Consider the following 17,256-nt stretch of genomic DNA (forward strand, 5'->3'; position numbering starts at 1 on the left):
AAGGGAATGAAAAGACCGATGCATAATTGTTTCGTAAAATTTGTGTTTAATTTACTTGAGACGGGCCATTTTCTAGTTTATCAAAACCAGCTGGTGTCATAGACATACATTCACGGTCCCGTAACATGGATACAATTTATCCCGTGAAATCTGTAAACGAAACAAGACAAAGCTCTCAATATCTTTTATAATAAATTCTTTCAACAGGTAGAACCAAGCCCTGAAGCAAGCTTTCTTAATGGACTACAATAAAAAAACAGTAATCCAAGAGTCGGGCTCTCTCAGAAGCCGTAAACCCATTAAAAATGTACGCTGCTAAAGAGTGAGTTAATTACTACCCACCGATGTCTGAGTGAGCGCCCCCGGACACTGTGATGGCCCGCACGCTGCACGCTCGGGACCGAGATGATAGGCACGCTGCAGGGAATTCTTCCCAAGATGCTTTTACAGGAGCGTGTTTTGGCTGAAAATCAAACAGACCCGTGGCTCCTGGCTGTCACCTTCCTGGCAGGCACTCATACAGCACACGTCAGACACGGGTGGCCTCTCGGTTCCACGGCGAAACCCATCTCCTGGTTTTGATGGTGCTCACCCTTCCCTAAGCCGTTTTACAAACTGCGGAACAGGAGCGCAAGGTCTGGCATTACCTCGGACAGGCTGGGCTCAAATCTACCGCCTGGCAAAGGCGGGGGATCTTCTTCAAGAAATAGGGGCTTAGAAAGTGGCAATTAGATACGTGGACATCTCCTCTCGGAGCCATGGGCGAAGGAAGGCTGGTGGAGGCTCCCCCCAGGAACAAGCATGTCGAGTCCAATGCTCTACTGAAATCCAAAGCTGGCAATTATTTTTGAGCTCCGTGTACCCATCTGGCTTCAGATAGACAGTCGTTTTCTCCCTGCCTCCCCAACTGGCCACACAGGCTACCACAGCCCGGGTGGCTTCTGGTCTTTGGTCGGCATGTGGGTGACCTTCCAGACTGACTCCCTAGATCTGGGTCTCCGAGTCCAGGCAAAGCCCCCTCAAAACCCATGAAAATCCACGTTTGCACTGGGCAAAACCAGGTACCGAGGAAGGGCACAAGGCCTGGGATTGTCTAAGAGGAGCAGGAGGAGATCTAAGAAGTCAACTCCCACTGTGCCATATCAGGTGCTGAAACCTCCGCACCTTCAGCGATGCATGCCCAGATCTGCTCTAGCTATTCTTTGGGATCAAAGGCAGCGGTTATGTTAGCAGCAGGAGAAACAAACTTCAAGTCATCATTTCAACCACTGTTCCAGGGTAAAAATCATATCTTTGCTTTTTTGTGGCCTTCAATCCTATACTCCAGCAGCAGTGTCTGATGGCAGAGGAGAGATTATACAATTTTACAGCTGCTTTACCTCTAAATACAACTTCTGGAAGAAAAGACTGGGCGGGTAACTGGGCCATTCATCCCAGAGGGACCCTAAACCCAGCTCTGGTGAGCACAAATGCAATACCCATAAAACCAGCATGTTGTGGAGCCTCCTTAAACCAAACATGAAAACACCTATTAAGGGTCCTTGGGGGTTCATTTTTCCCAGTGTGAAAACTCCTGCAAGAGAGGTCGGGGCTTGCTACTGTGCGGAGGTTCGCACGCACCGGAGCCATGTGAATACCAGGCCGCATCTCCGACGGGCTCTAAAAACGGGGTGGGCTCCGAGTCTGCATGAAAAGACGTCATGGTTACGGCTCTATGGTGCTTTTATGTCATGCACGTCTGGGAATGTCAAAGCACGCCCTACGCAGGGCTCCCCTGCCACCGAGATGCAAGGATGGGCTCTACCAGCCTGCAGCCATTGGAGAGGATGCGCCCCAAAAAGCAGCAAAAGTACGCCGAGGACCACCTCGGGCAACTTATGGGAAGGCAAAACCTGACGTTCCCCACGAAGATCCAGTTAAATGACTCATGCTGACAAAAAAAATGAAGCGATTTCACCCAGCTTTGGCCGTTCACCTTTAGCCACAGCATTAAACCAGCAGCACTAAAAAAAGCCCAAATTTGGTACAAAGATGCGAGTTAAGCTCAGCATCAAGACGCTCCACGGAGCCAGAGGAGTCCGTCCAGCCCCCGGAGGAGGGCAGAGCTGATCGCAGGCACCGATAGAGCCTGAGGGCAGCACGGCCCCGCCTGACCCCGCTGCCCCCTCTCAGCGAGGACCACAGGATCCAACCTCCCCAAACCACAACGGGCTGCTACAGCCTCCCCACAGAAAACAACAATGCACTTTAACCACCTCACGTATTTCTACATTTCCGTATTTAAGGGGATGTTTGCGTCCTGTTTTATTGCAGTGTTCTCGTTGCTCATCAACCCCCTAAACATGAAATACACCCACAAAATCCCCTCTCGCATCCTCACCGTCTGCAGCATCACCTCCCAACTTACAACCACGCACGCTGTAACAGACAGCCCTTTGTTCTTCCACGGCGGAGAGCGTGTAACTTATCCTAACCTAAAGGGAACTATTTCTTTAGTGTACAGTGTAAATTGAACTAAAGTGCCAGAAAAACAGTAAGAAATTCCTGAGTGCTCTCCTAAAAACCTCCAGCCAAAACGGCTCCCGTATAGGTGACATATAAGATTTCGTAGAATAGGAAACATTAGAAATCTAGGAGAAGTCAGTAACATCTTAACTAGCAAATTAAACCCATACCACGCTCGACGTAGACGCAACCCTGCTAAAAGCCCGTATTATTGCCCAAAGAAAGTACTCTCGGAGGGAGATAGGCTGAAAGGTCTCAAGCCTGGCACGAGCTCCTCTGAGGTTTGCTGGAGGCAAGTCACATAAAATGAAACCTGGGCTCATCCTTGTCAGAGAAAATAGGAAACAGTGCTGAGCGAGAGGCAAGGAAACTACCCGCCCCTGCGCTTCAGCTACTCCCCCGTGCCCTTCGAGCCTTGCAGGGTCCCACTCCTGCCGCCTGGCCCTCCCTGCGGCGTTACTCTTCCTCCTAGCTAGAGTAAGTGAAGAGTAAGACCCAGGAATTCATACGGGGTGCAGATACGACGACGCTAGAGAGGACAAAGCCACGGATAAAATCCTCAAAAGCACGCACGCTGCTGAACTGCCACCTTTAGAAGATCTTTAACTTCAGAAGTGAAAAAAGAAAAGCAACACCCCCCTGCGGGTACTGATCTTTTACAGATCCTCCGACAGCGTCTTCTACAGCTGTCCCACAAACAAGAAAACACATCAACTACAAATCTCAGCAGGACTTTCTAGCTGAGAAAGTTTTGCATGTCGTTACCTAACGCAACACGCAGGGCTTTCACCGCCGTGCAGCATCGCCCTCCATCATCCCCGGGAGCTCCCCTCCACCCTCGCCCACCGGGTTGATAAGCTCATTACAGCACCGAAGAAAGGGATGGGCTTGAAGTTAATCATTCTGCCGAGACTTGCAGGAGCAATAAACCCAGAGCAAGCAAATCTCCGATATTTAAGCAGCTAACCGGCCATGTTTGTTAACTACTGCTGGCCTTTACATCCCCCCAAGGTAATCAGCTAACGCTTGTCTGCCGGTAGCGCAGTCGGATCACGTGTGTTGCTGCTGCATATTTGGCACGGATAACTGCAAAAGGGAGTTATAAAAAGCACTGTTAGATCCTGCTCGTGGTTAGGAAAATGTACAGCAGGAGCAACTTGATGAAAATGGCACACAAACATCCACGGAGGAATACAAATGATCAAACGTTTTGCAGAAGTGAAATGCATAAGTGGGGAAAAGCTGCTTTTTAAAGACATATTTCTGGGTGCGCTTCTTACAAAGCTTGTAAAGGAAATTCGCAGTGATGACAAATTCACAGACCACGGTGAAATTCAGACTTAAAGAATTAAAGGATTGCCCTTTCAAAACTTTGCGCCTTCAGGTTTCTGGGAAACAAAGGGATGAAGGCGCTGGAAGCGCTCAGCACCTTTTCCAAGCAGCACCCCGGCAGGATTTGGCCAAGAAACGGTGAGCTCCCCAGCCCCTCGCAACTGCCCCAAGCCCTGCAGGGCACCGCGTGGGGACCCCTGGCAGCGGGAAAACACGTTTAGCAGACGAGCATCCCGTTAGCAGCCCTGACGGGGGAAGGGGCAGCTGCCTCCCCTTGGAGGGCGTTGGGTGTTGATCGTCCCCCGGCACCCTCCGGCTCTCTTCGACAGTCTCTGTACGACCTTCCCAGGCATCCTCCGGTAGAATCAAGGTTGGGACAAGAACTGCTGGAAGGAGAAGTTTCCCTAGCGACAGCGCCCGAACCCAAGGCCAGCACGCAAGACCAGGGGTGCAGGAATTCAGAGAGGCACCCTCATGTGAACTTTAATCTCGGCAAGTTCCAAAAGAGGCTCCTCTCGATATAATAAAACCAAAGTTCAATTAGGAAAGTCGGGTTTGACAGGCTTTGAGAAAACTGCCCTTTGATAACTACATGCTACATTATCCTTTCACTTCTTTTGGCAGAGAAAAGAGGTTACTGCAGTTTTCTTTGGCTCCTGCTCTCTCCTGTCAATCCCTTGTGCACTCGGATAGTTCAGGTTCAATGTTCAAAAGGAGGAACAGGCTGTGAAACGTCCATCAGCTCTGTTTACCAACAGAACCGGTGAGCAAGGGCGAAGGGAGACGGCACTTCAGCTGGCAGCCAGTGGTCAGAGAGCTCAGGATCTGGCCACGCTATCTGCTCGTGGGGCTCTCTTCTTGTAGTTGCTGGAAATACTCTTTATGGTGGTTTGCGGCAACTTAAAGCGTGGCAGCAATACTAAAAGAAAAAATCATTAATGAACGACCTAACGAGTCAAGAAGCTTTCCCAGCCCGTTCTTGCTCATACTGGGTTTCAACATCCGTGCCGGCGTTCCTAGGCATTTGGCTGGGAGCGGAGCAGGACGGCGTTCCACATCGCCTGCCAAACTTGGTAGGGAAAGGCCGCTAAAAACGCAATTAACTCCTTGAATTAAAATATTTCACTCGCTTGCCTCGGGGCCAGGGGTAACGCATTCAAGCACATTTCCATTGTGGGCTGCTTGCAAACTGTTAATTGCAACTATTGCCGTAAGGGCTTACCGATCCTAGCTCATTTCACGCAGAGCGTGGGCCACCTCCTGCGTGGGCTTCTTTTTCTGCTCCTTAGACAGATGACAGGAAATTCTATCAAACAAGATGAAGACTGTTGCAAGGCCCTTGAGCTACCAACAAACCTACATGTTCTTTGTGGCGAGCGATGCAGTTGGACTAGCGGGTATTAAAGCCGACTCCCATTTTATACTTCAGTAAATGCTCTTTAATAGCGTTATTTGTAGAGCTAATTTGCTCATCTCCAGCAGCTGCGGGTTAACGTCTCCCCACGCTCTCCTCCACGTGAGCGGGGATGGCCTGACACCCAGAATTTACAAAAGCAGACTTGCCCCTAAGGGGAAACGCGGGTGGAAAAGGGCTGTCGCTCCCAGCGCACCACGGCAGCCAAGGGCTTTGAGTGCCGAGCCCGGGGGAAGAGCGGAACCCGCCGCAGGACTCCAGATGTCAGCAGGCTCCTTGAGGAAGGCGAGTTCATTGAACGTGGCTCTAAGAAGGAGGAAAAAAACCCCTTCTCCCTGCTTGTCCTGCAGTGCAGTGCCCTCAGCAGCTGAGGGGAAACCCTAGCACGCAGCCAGCCCCGGCATCCCTAACTTCACTCGCCGTCCACGGCTGCAGGGGAAAGGTGGGCGTTCATTCACCTCGGGCTGGGATTATTAAACCGCCGTATTGATTGCAGAGAGCGACAAGCTTGTGTTACATTCAAATGGATCCAACATGACAGTTCGAAATTCAATATTGTCTCAGTCTAATTGGCCAGGATCCAGTTCAATTCTGTCAAATGTCTTGATTAATGCTAAAGCAATAAAACCCCTTTTAGCCATCGAGACGGCCAGGCTGAAAGGGAAGAGGAAGAATATGATCCTTGGAAAATATAGATAAGTGAATTCATGAACGTGAGTGAGATAAATGCCATTTTTAATGCAAATGTTTCCATAATGCTTGCAACGATCCGCAATCCCTACCGTTCTGCGTAAACCGGTCAAGAAGTAAAAGCTTCTCGTGAGCACCTTGAGCAGTCAGAGCTTTTACCCTGGAGCGTGCTACGACAGCACGGTCAGAAAAAAGTTTTATTTCTTTGTCTCAGGTTGTTTTCAGACAGACTAGAAAAACTTGGTTAGAAAATTGCTTCACTAGAAATCCCATGAAGTGGAAGAAATGGGTCTGAACTGCAGATGGGAACACTCCTATCCCTGGGAAGAGACAGCAGCGCCACTTGTCCGACTCCACAAGGGAAATTCATCGCTTAAATCAAATTAAATAATAGGAACGGTTGCTTTGGTTCATTTTAAACTGGCGGGAAAAAGATCCACGCTGCTTTTATCTAACTTCTGTCACAGAAGCGGCTATTTTTTGCTGCGGCAGAAATAGCATCGTACAAGAGATGACGGGATGGTTCAGCAACTTTCATGCTTGAAACCATTGATCCTGCCGTAATGCTAAAAGAACAAGACACAAAACAGTGGTTTTACTGATCTGTTGAGTTTTTAGGGTTGAAAGAGCTAATCCACACCGAGTTACCCTCCCAGCTTTTATGTATAATACATACCAAAAAAGATAAGCAAATCATATTACATTATATGCAATTACAGAAGCTCCTAATTACGTATCACAATTTCTAGCAAATGCCGCGCGCTTTCCAGAACGGCAATTCCTGAAGTGAACAGTAAATCAGCTTTTGCTTGCCACTGATTTGAAACTTTAACCTATAAATTAAATTAATAAGAGACAAAGGCTTCTTTTGTGCATTTGCAAGCCTGTAGGATTTTACAAATAATAGGACTGGAAAGTGATTTATATTCCACGATTAAAGGTCAGTTTGGCGCACACGACTTCGGAGCAAAACACCACGGCACAGACTTACTATTAACTCATTCACATACCATCCTAACGCTGGATTTGTCTTTTTGCAGAGTTACGAGGCTTGCTGCGAGCACTGCAATAGTTGCAAGACAGAAAAAAAAAAAGAGGGCGTTGGAGAAATAACGTGGAATTCTTCCAGATCTGCTGCAGGGAGGGAAATGTGTGCGGGAACTGTGTCGGGCCATCAGCCCCCTGGTTACTTAAGTGACATTACCTGTGTGCTGCCATTCGAATCAGGCATACGGACAACAGGGAAGGTTTGAAAACACAGAGAATTGCGTGGAAACAGCATAAATTCAATGTAAATAGGCAAATAATTCAAACTTTTACCAGCAAATGGCAGGGCTCTCCTATTTATGAAATTCTGCCAACGGCTGGTCCTTCCCCCGGACAGACCAACATTTCTCTGGAAATGAAACTTCAAGCTGAATTTAAAACTTTTGATGCGCGCAATAATCAATATCGTGTTAACCCGAGATCTGGAATAGCTTCTTACGGTTATTCCCCTAAGAAAATCCTAGTAAGAGGCCAGAGGAGGAGACACGCACAAACACACCCACCCCTGGGGACGCAGCTTCTTCAGTAGCACTTTCTTGCACGTCTGCTATTTCGCAGGCAACAAATTCAATATTTCACTTATTAGATTAGGACAGGCTTCTACATGATGCGAAAATTCATTAAACAATTTAACACATTTAATAGTCAAAGAGAGAGAGGAAACAGTAGTACGTTTTCATAATCTGATGAAAATGTAATCTGATCTCCGAAGAAGAAAGCACCGGCTTGTAAACCAACACCCTATTTGTTTAAACTCTATCTGCAATTAAAAGCGTCGTTATTTTGTTTTGCCTGGAAAAGCAGATGGCAAGGATGCAGGCTGGTTTTTGGGGTAATTTCATTGTACATTGGAGCTCCGCATATGCCATTTTGCAGTTGATACTACGTGAAATCGCAGCGTTCAAGTTTCAGTTTCGCTTACGTTGAGAGCAAACATTACGGAAAAAGAAGAGCGCTAGATTTTGGCAGACACCAAAGGTTTGCATCACCCCAAAGGTCTCCGAAGCAAGGGACCGGCGATGATGGTCAATCCCCTACAAACACTGGGCAAGGCGGGAATGGGTGAGACCACCAACTCTCCCTGCACTGCAGCTGGCATGCTGCTGTGTAGGAGACCAGAAAAGACAGTATTTATGTCCGTGCGTGCCGCGAAGGATGATAAAAAATAAAAAATTAGTATATTTCTTGCCACGGAGACCAGTTTTGACCATTCGGAGCACGCAGAGGTGGGTACACCTGTGTGAGGGCTCGGGGCAAGGTCTGAGCCAGTCCCGGGCTGGGTGTGGAGGCTGCCCCGTCGCGGCAGAGCGGCCCGGGCCAGGCGGCCAGTCCTGCCCGGGGGACGCGGTCGTGGACCCTGGAGGACCAAGAAGCCGTGGCAGAAATAGAGGAGCTGTGACACCGCATCGGGGAGGCCGCCTGAGCGATTCTCGCCCAAGAAGCAAGAGAGGTAACAAGACAGGTTACTTGGAAAGACTGGAAAGCTCTTAAAAGTTTCTTCTACCATTTCCCCCTCTCGTTTCTGTCTTCCAGATAGCGCTGAAATTTGTCATCTTTCTTCTCTTTGCAGATTTCTTAAAACACACCATTAACTGGCTCATAAATCCACAATTTAAATAATTATCAGAGCATTGCCTCCGTTATCTTCCAAGCTGACAAACCCCCTGGGGTCCTGAACGTTTCACGAGCAGCAGATTATTCCCCACAGCCCCTGGTAGGCAGAGGGAAGCGATGGCTTCCATCGTCCCCGTCCCCGGGAGAAGCTGGCCAGCAGGTCAGCGCAGGGAGAGCCGATTAAGTCGCTGCGAAGCGGGTCGTAAGGATTAATCTGATTAGGATTGAAAAAAAAAACCCAAATGGGTGGAGGGGGGAGGAAAAGAGAATATGTAAGGTAAGTGATGAGGGTCCTGGGTGGTCTGTAAACGAGTTTGAAACAGTGGGAGAGTGTAACAAAGAGATGAAATCCAATAGTTGTACAGGAAGCTTTCACCAGGCTTAAAACAAATCCTTAAGAAAAACAGAAAAGAATCCAGGAAGAGGAATTGTATTACTGCTGAAAACGGTATTGGCATATTCCCAATGCATTTATAGGCTGTGACTGACAGTTCTGCTGCTGATCCCGGCAGCGGGGAGGGATAATGCCTTCCTACGCTTCAAAAACCTCAAAAGGCTCACAACAGAAAGTTCCCTGGGGGGCATTTGCACTAAACTTTTGCTATCCTGTGTTGGTTCTAATATTGCTGGAAATCAGGGGAAAGCTGGGGCGAGCCGAGCGGCAGGTGCCACTAACCTGCCTGGCTTACGCCGAAGCGAGAGTCACGGAGGTTGCTCTCTTTATTTTTGATTGTTTTAACGCAGTTACTTTAGGTGAAGAAATGCACGGCGAAAAGCAGTTCTTGAACTGCACCGAAGAGGTAGATAAAACCCCGCAGCAAAACCGGTGCCCGGCCGCCCATGGTAGCTGGCGTCTGGGAGGGATCGCCTGCTGCGTGCTTACCCCATCCCTCCCATCCCTGCCACTGGTTTCCTTTTAAAGCTATTCTGAAAGTTCCTCTCTCAGCACCTGCTTACGTCCAATTTACTTCAGCAGTATGTGGTTTCCTGAGCCTGAGCCAGAGATGCTGGGTCCGCTTTATGATGCCGATTTGCAGCTCTGCCTTTTATTTCGAGAGGTCTCTGACCAGACGCTCCTCCCCCTTCTCCCAAATCCACCGCTGGGATCCCGGTCCCGATGAAGACGAGAGCTGAACCGATGCTGAGGTGGCTGGGAATCCACTTACCGTGCGTCTGCCGTGTTTGCCGTTCAGGGTAATACAAGCCAGGCTCCTGGACCAAACACTGGCTGACAGCAAAGCCACGCTCTCGCGAGTGCACGGCTCTGGAGAGCAGCTTCCCTGCCTGCTCTGCTCGGAACAAAACACCGTCTACCACGTCCCTGCAAGGAGGAGAAATCTGCTTTTGTTCTGCTTAAGGTCCGGTGCTATTAATCACCCTGGCTCTTCTGCAGCACCCTTTGAGTGCGGAAGACCTGTGTTCCCTCTTACTTTTTAAAAAGCAGCATGACTGGGCATCAATGTCAGTATTTATCATTATGTCTTCTAAAACTGCAGCTCCACAAGGACTGTTACACTTCAGAAAATTTACTGCTTTGTAGCTTTCAAGAGCTCAGGCCTCGCTTTCAGAAGCGCTGATCATCTGCAGCAGAACCTGCTGCCAGCACCCGCACTCCGGGAAACCGGCCCTCCTTCCGAGAAGCGCTCGGCTGGAAGTTACAGTCACCGAACCTCTGCTCCTGCTTCTGCCAGGATGCCCAACCTGTGCAAGCCCCGCAACGCCCATCTTCCCAAGCTGAGCACAAATTCCTCTTTTAAAAGCATTTGCTCCCTCCCTTTTTAAGTGACGGGCACATTTAGCTATTAGAACAACAGAGCGCAGCCCGAAGCTGGGAATAACAAACCTCTCTAGCGAGTTGCATGCAGAGGTACCTCGCATCCAATATCAGGCACCTGGGATTCATCTGAAAACCCACCTCAGATAGAGGCCTTCTTGCAGCAGCCTGATACAAAACCCAGATACAGCGTAATAAGCTTTTGATGTCGTGTTGACATTTATCTGCCAATATTATTGCTTCATGCACTTACCTTATGATGGATCTTGTTACTTAATTGATCACAGGCGAGGTCAGGAATTGGCCCTTCTTCCAATGCCAGCACTGACATCATGCAAGTCACTAAAACCCAGAAGAAAGCACCTAATCCTCAGCTTCAAACCCACACCAAGCAGCCCTTCGATACGTGTGAATGAGGACAACTGGCTTTTCAACTATGCCTCCAAAAAGGTCATTTTTCAAAACTTACGGACTAAATGGGAAAAAAAACCCAAACCCAAACATCTGAAGAGAAGCACGCTCTTCCGTTTGGCATCGGTCACCTTAAATCAAAGAAGAGTTTGCTTTTACAACAGGAGATGAGAACAAACTGCGTTTATACTCCACCACGGGCAGAACCGCGTCTCCTCTGCCTTGCTCTCCTCAACTCCTCAACAGCAGCTTTGGCTTCCACGGGGCAAGCTGTCCAGTGAGGGCAGAGATGGATCACAACTCACTTCACTCATATTTTTATAAAAACACCGCTTTCAGAGTACAAATTTTACTGTTTCAAGTAAGGCGGGGTTGCGAGCGACTCCAGAAACCCTCGGCGCATCTACCGAACCCCACGGCCACTTCCGAAAGCCCTCCCAGGCACTGGGGGAGGCAGTCGCCCTGGGCTCACAGCCACGTGCCCAGCAGCGTTGAGCTCACCCAGGCCCTGCAAGCACAGACTGCTGGACTTCCACACCCTTTTCGAAGGCTTCTGGAACAAAACTCTTAAGATTTCCCCCTATCAAGGCTGCGTCTTGTCCCTCTTGCAAGCCTCAACCAATTCCGCAGCAAACCTCATCTGGTAACACACGTGCCGGGACTCGGAAGCAGCCCTGACCTCGACTACTCAAGCGCTGTGACCCGGTACCTCCTGTCCCAAGGGGAACCATCAAAATCCATCAGTAAAACCATGCAAGTTCACGCCCTGCATGAAAGAAGGAGCAGAGGTGCAAATTATTCTGCGTTCAGTGAAACAAAACCAGCCCCTTTCACAGGGGAAAGGTGCCAACCAGCCGGCTCAGCCGCACCGCGCCAGGAACGCCGAGGCGGGTTCTTTGGATTCCCTTTGGTGGCTGTTGCAAGGGGAAGATCTGTGCTTCCCCTAGAAGACGGCAGTTTTGGGAAGCCCACCTGTCCAGCCTGAGCTCCCATAGCCAGGCCAGACCTGGGAGCTCCACCGTGAAGCCACAGCTTGGGAATACATTTTGTTGGCCTTAACAATTCATCCCTGTGACCATCGGTCCTGCCGGGATTCACCTTGATTGTCTTCAGAATGGAGAAAATTCTGTAAAGGGCCAATGATTGTAAACTTAGGATGCTACATGAGTATTTTATCATGTTATTAAAAGGAAGATCTCCAAAATGCTTTTGCATGGTGACTTCTAAATATTCTTGTTTTCTGTTCAAGCCAGCACCGCTTCCCTCATATTAATTTGGTACTTTAAAACACAATTTTGAGCGCGAGCTCCGAGTACCTGCTTCCCCGTTCGGAAGGTTTTTGCCTCCACCAATGCAAACTGTTGGAACGAAGCCCATCCTGAGACATCACGGATCATGAAATCAGATCATTTTTCTGATTTATCAAGATGAATCGCTAGAGGTTGTTTACTTTTTGTTTCGTAATAGGTTGGGAAAAGCTAGATGAGAAGTCTAACGAGGTCTGATACAGTGAAGAGAAGGGAGAAAAGAAATCAAGAGGCAGTTAAAGAGCAGTTAGAGCTTCTTTCTCATCCTTATCAGCACAGCTATCAGTCAGCAAGCCCGTAATTAGGGACAAAAGACATTGTGCTCTGGAGAGCTTCTCCAGGAACTGGAGAGCTGCTGCATGCCAGAAGCTGGAGCACTGACTGACAGCCTCTATTTAAGAAAAACAGTTACAGAATAATTAGAGACAATTTGTACAAATCAGAAGAAGTGACCTTTGTGGCTGCGCAGCGTCTCATGTAAAGAACAAAGCTTTTCTCAGCAGCGCTGACAAATCCCGAACTAAAATGTGACTCAGTAGAGGCTGGTTCAGCAAAGTCCTTCAAACCTTCCCGCTTTGTGGCAACTGACCCCTCGTGAGCACCTACAGACAGCTCCAGAGCAGGGAAGCAAACCCTGGGTCTTGCTTCCAGCGCTGACAAAGATGATGTTGCTTCAGGATTGGCTTTTTCTTTTCCTTTCCCTTTATCCCTCTGCCTCATCTTTGTCTCAGCAGTAAGTCTGCCTTCCTAGCCTGGCCTCCTGCAGCAAAGGGTGCAAATCATTGAGAAGCTTTTGGACAAAAGGCGTTCCCTTCAAAACATCACTTAAAATGATTACCCGAAAATTAAAAATATAAAATACGAGCTGTTCCACTAGTGAGTGGAAGGGCCAGGGGTTCCTCACCTGGTGCACGTCATGGCTCGCCCCTCTGCTGAGCCTCACCCAGCGCTGGCCCAGCCGAGGACAGGCCACCGGGACGCGAGGGAGCCCTTGGATGCGTTTAGCAGCTCCCGCGCAGTTTCGGTGCAAAGCTGGCAGAGGAGGAGGGCGCCCAGCGGGGCTCGCCTGCCCGAGCAGCTGCTTCGGCAGCTGTTCCTACCAGTTGGTGGCTGAATTTTACAAGATATCTGTCTGTAATTAAAAAACAACAATACTTTGGCAGCCATTATAAAAATGCATCGCTGGATTGCATCTCCCAGGGAGTACTTCTGCACTGGAATGTGGGGAGATGCAATAGATGTGACCACGTAGGACTTGCCCATTTCTAAACCCTTAAGATTATCTGCTTAACTACTCTGCCAAGACCACCACCAGCATCCAAAAACACAAGCTCCATTTGGACTGGCTGAAGGTCAGAAACGCTCATCTCCTGCCTGTGCCACTCAACCCTGGCCCGTGCCAAGACATATGGTCTCAAGGTGCTCTGCAGCGTAAGCGTGAGGGTCGGAGGGCTGCAGGTTTGGTGGGGAGATTTTAAAATACAGGTCTTGCACAAAGAGGATTTGCTCCATTTGGAGCATGTTAAGACATTGTGCTTGCGCCAGCTAAGCAGCACACCCAGAATTAGCAAAGCTCAGGCCAGATGAAGCTTGGCACAGGAGGGAGCGAGTAAGAGGCCCCGGGGGAGCAAGTTGGTGCTCCCTGATCCCACGCCTGGCTCACAGACCTGGTACTTACTAACAGCAGTCAGAAAGCTGCTCCAGCCCGTGCCCGGGCAACGTCCTGCAACCTGTGCAAACTCCAGAAACGGCCTCGAGTGGCACAAAACCTTCCGTGGCAGACTCCTTCCCCGGTTCGTAGGGCAGCCTGGCTACGGCAGGGAGCTGTTGCACTCTGTAGGGGGGGAAGGATGCCCTCTGGAGCAGGCAGGGACAGGCGAGGGGCCGCGCTCTGCCACGTCTCCCCGCTCACACAAGCCGGGAACGGAGGCTGCTCTGTCTCGCCCAACGGGCGGGATGCTGCCGAACGCCGTGGGATCGGTGCCACGCGCTCCAGTGGAAGCAGCAATCTAGCTCCAGTCTGCAAACCGCTGCACGCATATTTGTAAACCATTGTGTACATAGTAGATAAATGCTTAATAATCATGATGACAAACAGACCTAAAACCCAGAAGCAGCTTCCCTCCGCATTAACCGCAGCAGGAACAGGTTCCACTGAGCAAAAGCCTCCCTTTCACTGGGACTTCTTCTAGGGGAGAAAAGCCATCTAACCACAGCCGGCAGCGAAACGACGGCAAACCCAACAAATAAACACAGGCCGTGGCACGTCAGACCCCAAGACTTCGCCTGCCAGTCACCAACTACACACGTCCATTTTCACATGCTAACGGGGACACCGCCTGCGAAGCTCTGGGGCGCAGCAGACACCAGGAGCCCTGACCCGTGTGCGCACCAGGTTGCACCTACCTTGGAGCCTCCGGCCGCGCTAGCAAAGAAACTAGTGCAAAAGGAGGTTAAACTCCCTGTTCGTGCTTGTCTTGCCAAGCTGGGATTAGAGTTTGGGACTCCTGGCACCCAGAGCCACAATTAACCTGCCAAGCGTTTCTACCCCCACGCCTCAATCCCAGCCTCCAGGTAGTCTCCACGTGCCAGGCTGGGTACGGTGGCGGAGCAAGGCCTTCTGATCTCCAGCAGTGTCTGCCTTTCTCTTCCACGCTTACTGGAGCCCGTCTACTCCTTAGGGATCAGAGGAGCGTTAGGCTGGTAGGAAAATACCTTTCCTATGTAAACCATGCGTTCTGCCATTTTCCTCTCCAAATTACACAGCGTCACAGATCATAAGCCCTCTAAACAGAGAGTCTTCAGTTGAGGAACAGATCTCCGCATAGGCTGGGATTAAGGCCCTGCACATTAGAACAGAAAGAGGGAGTGAAAATATGCTCCGTTTAATTACCCAAGCCATAACAACATTTTACTATTCTATACACGATTCCCGACAAAAGTGGAAATGTTATTTTCCACGAGCATAGCTGCTGGTTCTACTACAAATAAATAGTCCAGGGCGCGCTCACCACGCGAGAGATGGAGGCCATGTGTTTTCATTAATTCTCTTGGCAGAGAAGCCCATGTAGATTTTGGACTGCAGTTCAGGACTGGAACAGGAGAGCTGGGGTGGCCAACATACATCACAGCAGACTACGTTTGGCCCAGGTCCACTCACGAGCTGGTCCAATACCCGGTTTTATCATCCTAATTACGAGCAGACTCCCAGCTCCCTCCCTCCCTCGCAGAGGTATTTTCAGCATCTCCCTCTTCTCCCTCCCTCTGGCTAAAGTCAGCAGGTGAATTGCAGTCCTTTGTCTGTTATCGCTAGTAGACAGAGTTTGGCCTCTTTCATTTTCCTTTTATTGCAGCTTCTTTTGTGCGGATTAAAATAATTGATATTGATAATGTGATCTGCCCCCTGCCCCTGTTCCCAATTACTTGCACAGGCTGGGGATCCTGCGTTATGGATAGGACAGGAATGGTCTTAATTAGCCTTCGGGGCTACAGAACCGATTCTGGTTTTGATTTGAAATACTTGGGATTACGCAGGCTGACTGTTGTGGGCTGGGGTCACCAGCAGAGCCTGCCGGGGGGCTCTGGGGGGGCTCGCTTTGGGCTGGCTTTTCTCTGACTGCTGCCAGGTGCCTGGCAGCACGTGGAGCCGAGCCCTCGCGCTGCTAGGCAAAAACGAAGGACGATTTGCTGCAGCCGCCTTTGTGTTTGGGATTAACAACAGCAGCACTGAGGGGTCTCTGCACCCCAGGTTGTACTCAGAACGAAGCAGGACACCGACAGTCCCACGAGAGCTAACTGAGCAGCAGCCTTCGTAAAAGGTCACCCTTGCATTCAGCCGGTGAAACCCTGTTAAAGGGAACTGATAATAACAACAAAAGAAAGGAGCATTAAAGCTGAAAAGGCAGATACAGACTTCCGGACCTGCAAAATTCCACTTCAAAACGTGCAACCAGTTAACTCGGTCACAAGAGCAAAAAATAAAGGTGCCAGCACCTGGGAAACTGATAGATTTAATTTTTCTTCCCTATTTTGGCGAGAGGAATCCCAATTCTGTGGCAGGACTGGTAACGCAGTCCCTGGCATTCACACGCCATTCTCTTCACACGAGGGCGGAAAGACAGAGGTCCTGTACAAGCGTCCCGGTTTCCACCGCTCAGCGTGCCTTCCCCGTAAAAAGTAATTCATAGGCAACACCTTGGAACACGTTCTGCAGGTCAGAGAAGTCAGGCTTCTGCCAGCCTTAATTGGAAGGGGGAAATGGTTTCCAGACGTGATGAAGGTCCGCTGAGAACGTCACCCCTAAGGTACATCTCCGGGGACCGCCAGCTCGGGCCCGCCGGCTGACGTAGCGGCGCGGCTGAGGCACGAGGAGGTACCCGGGTCCTACCAAGACGGGACGAGCGCAGCGCCAGGCTGAGGCTTCGCAGCCTCGGGCTACCGGACGCGGCGCGCTCGCCCGCGTTAGAGGGGCGCCGCTTAGAGACCGGCGGCGTCGCAACGCGGTGCGACATTTTCAGTGGCTGCCGCGTTAATCCGGAGGAGGGAATATCGCTTCAGTACCGTTTCCTCCGTCAAAGCAGCGCTCCTCGCCCAGCGGAGCGCAGTGGAGTAGCACGCAGCAGTTTGTTTCTTTTTTAATACTGTTTCTACAAAACGCAAATGCAAAAATATAGGTAAGAAGAGAGGCGAGGCTGAGCTCCCTCTCTCTGTAATCAAAGGGGAGACGACATTCAGAGACAGAATACAAACCGCGGTTTACAATCAGAATGCAATGTAATTACTGAAACAGATGTCAAAAAGATAAAACCGTATAATTCTGAATTGCCAACGATTAGGGCTCTGCATCTCGGCGAGCACCGAGATGCTCTATTTCTGTCTACATACGGCTGCATTTTGGAAGCGTAAGCAGAAAGCGTGCAGCACAACGCTACGGAAAACGCCTCTCCGTTCCTCTCCTGTCGCGTTTTAAAGAGGGAGTTCTCAGTGAGGCTCAGGTTTGCTCCTGAATCAGACCATGATGGGGAGGGGAGGGGAGAAATTGGTCTTTTAGGGCTGCGGTTGGGGGAAAAACAAGCATCACCAAGCTGGCACATGGACATCTGGCGCTGCCAGAGACAGAAGGCTACGATAAAGGAAGAAAACATGGAGATCTGCCTGGCAGA

The 17,256-nt window shown here is 49.9% G+C and overlaps 1 protein-coding gene across 2 annotated transcripts in view; it reads right to left on the minus strand.

The window, feature by feature from the left end:
• Positions 1-17,256, minus strand: part of LMF1 (lipase maturation factor 1) — a 210,702-nt gene that overhangs the window by 110,764 nt on the left and 82,682 nt on the right. The gene's annotated exons all lie outside the window — the stretch shown is intronic.

This window comes from Phalacrocorax carbo, chromosome 10, assembly GCF_963921805.1.
Source record: "Phalacrocorax carbo chromosome 10, bPhaCar2.1, whole genome shotgun sequence".
Classification (NCBI taxonomy): Eukaryota; Metazoa; Chordata; class Aves; order Suliformes; family Phalacrocoracidae; genus Phalacrocorax; species Phalacrocorax carbo.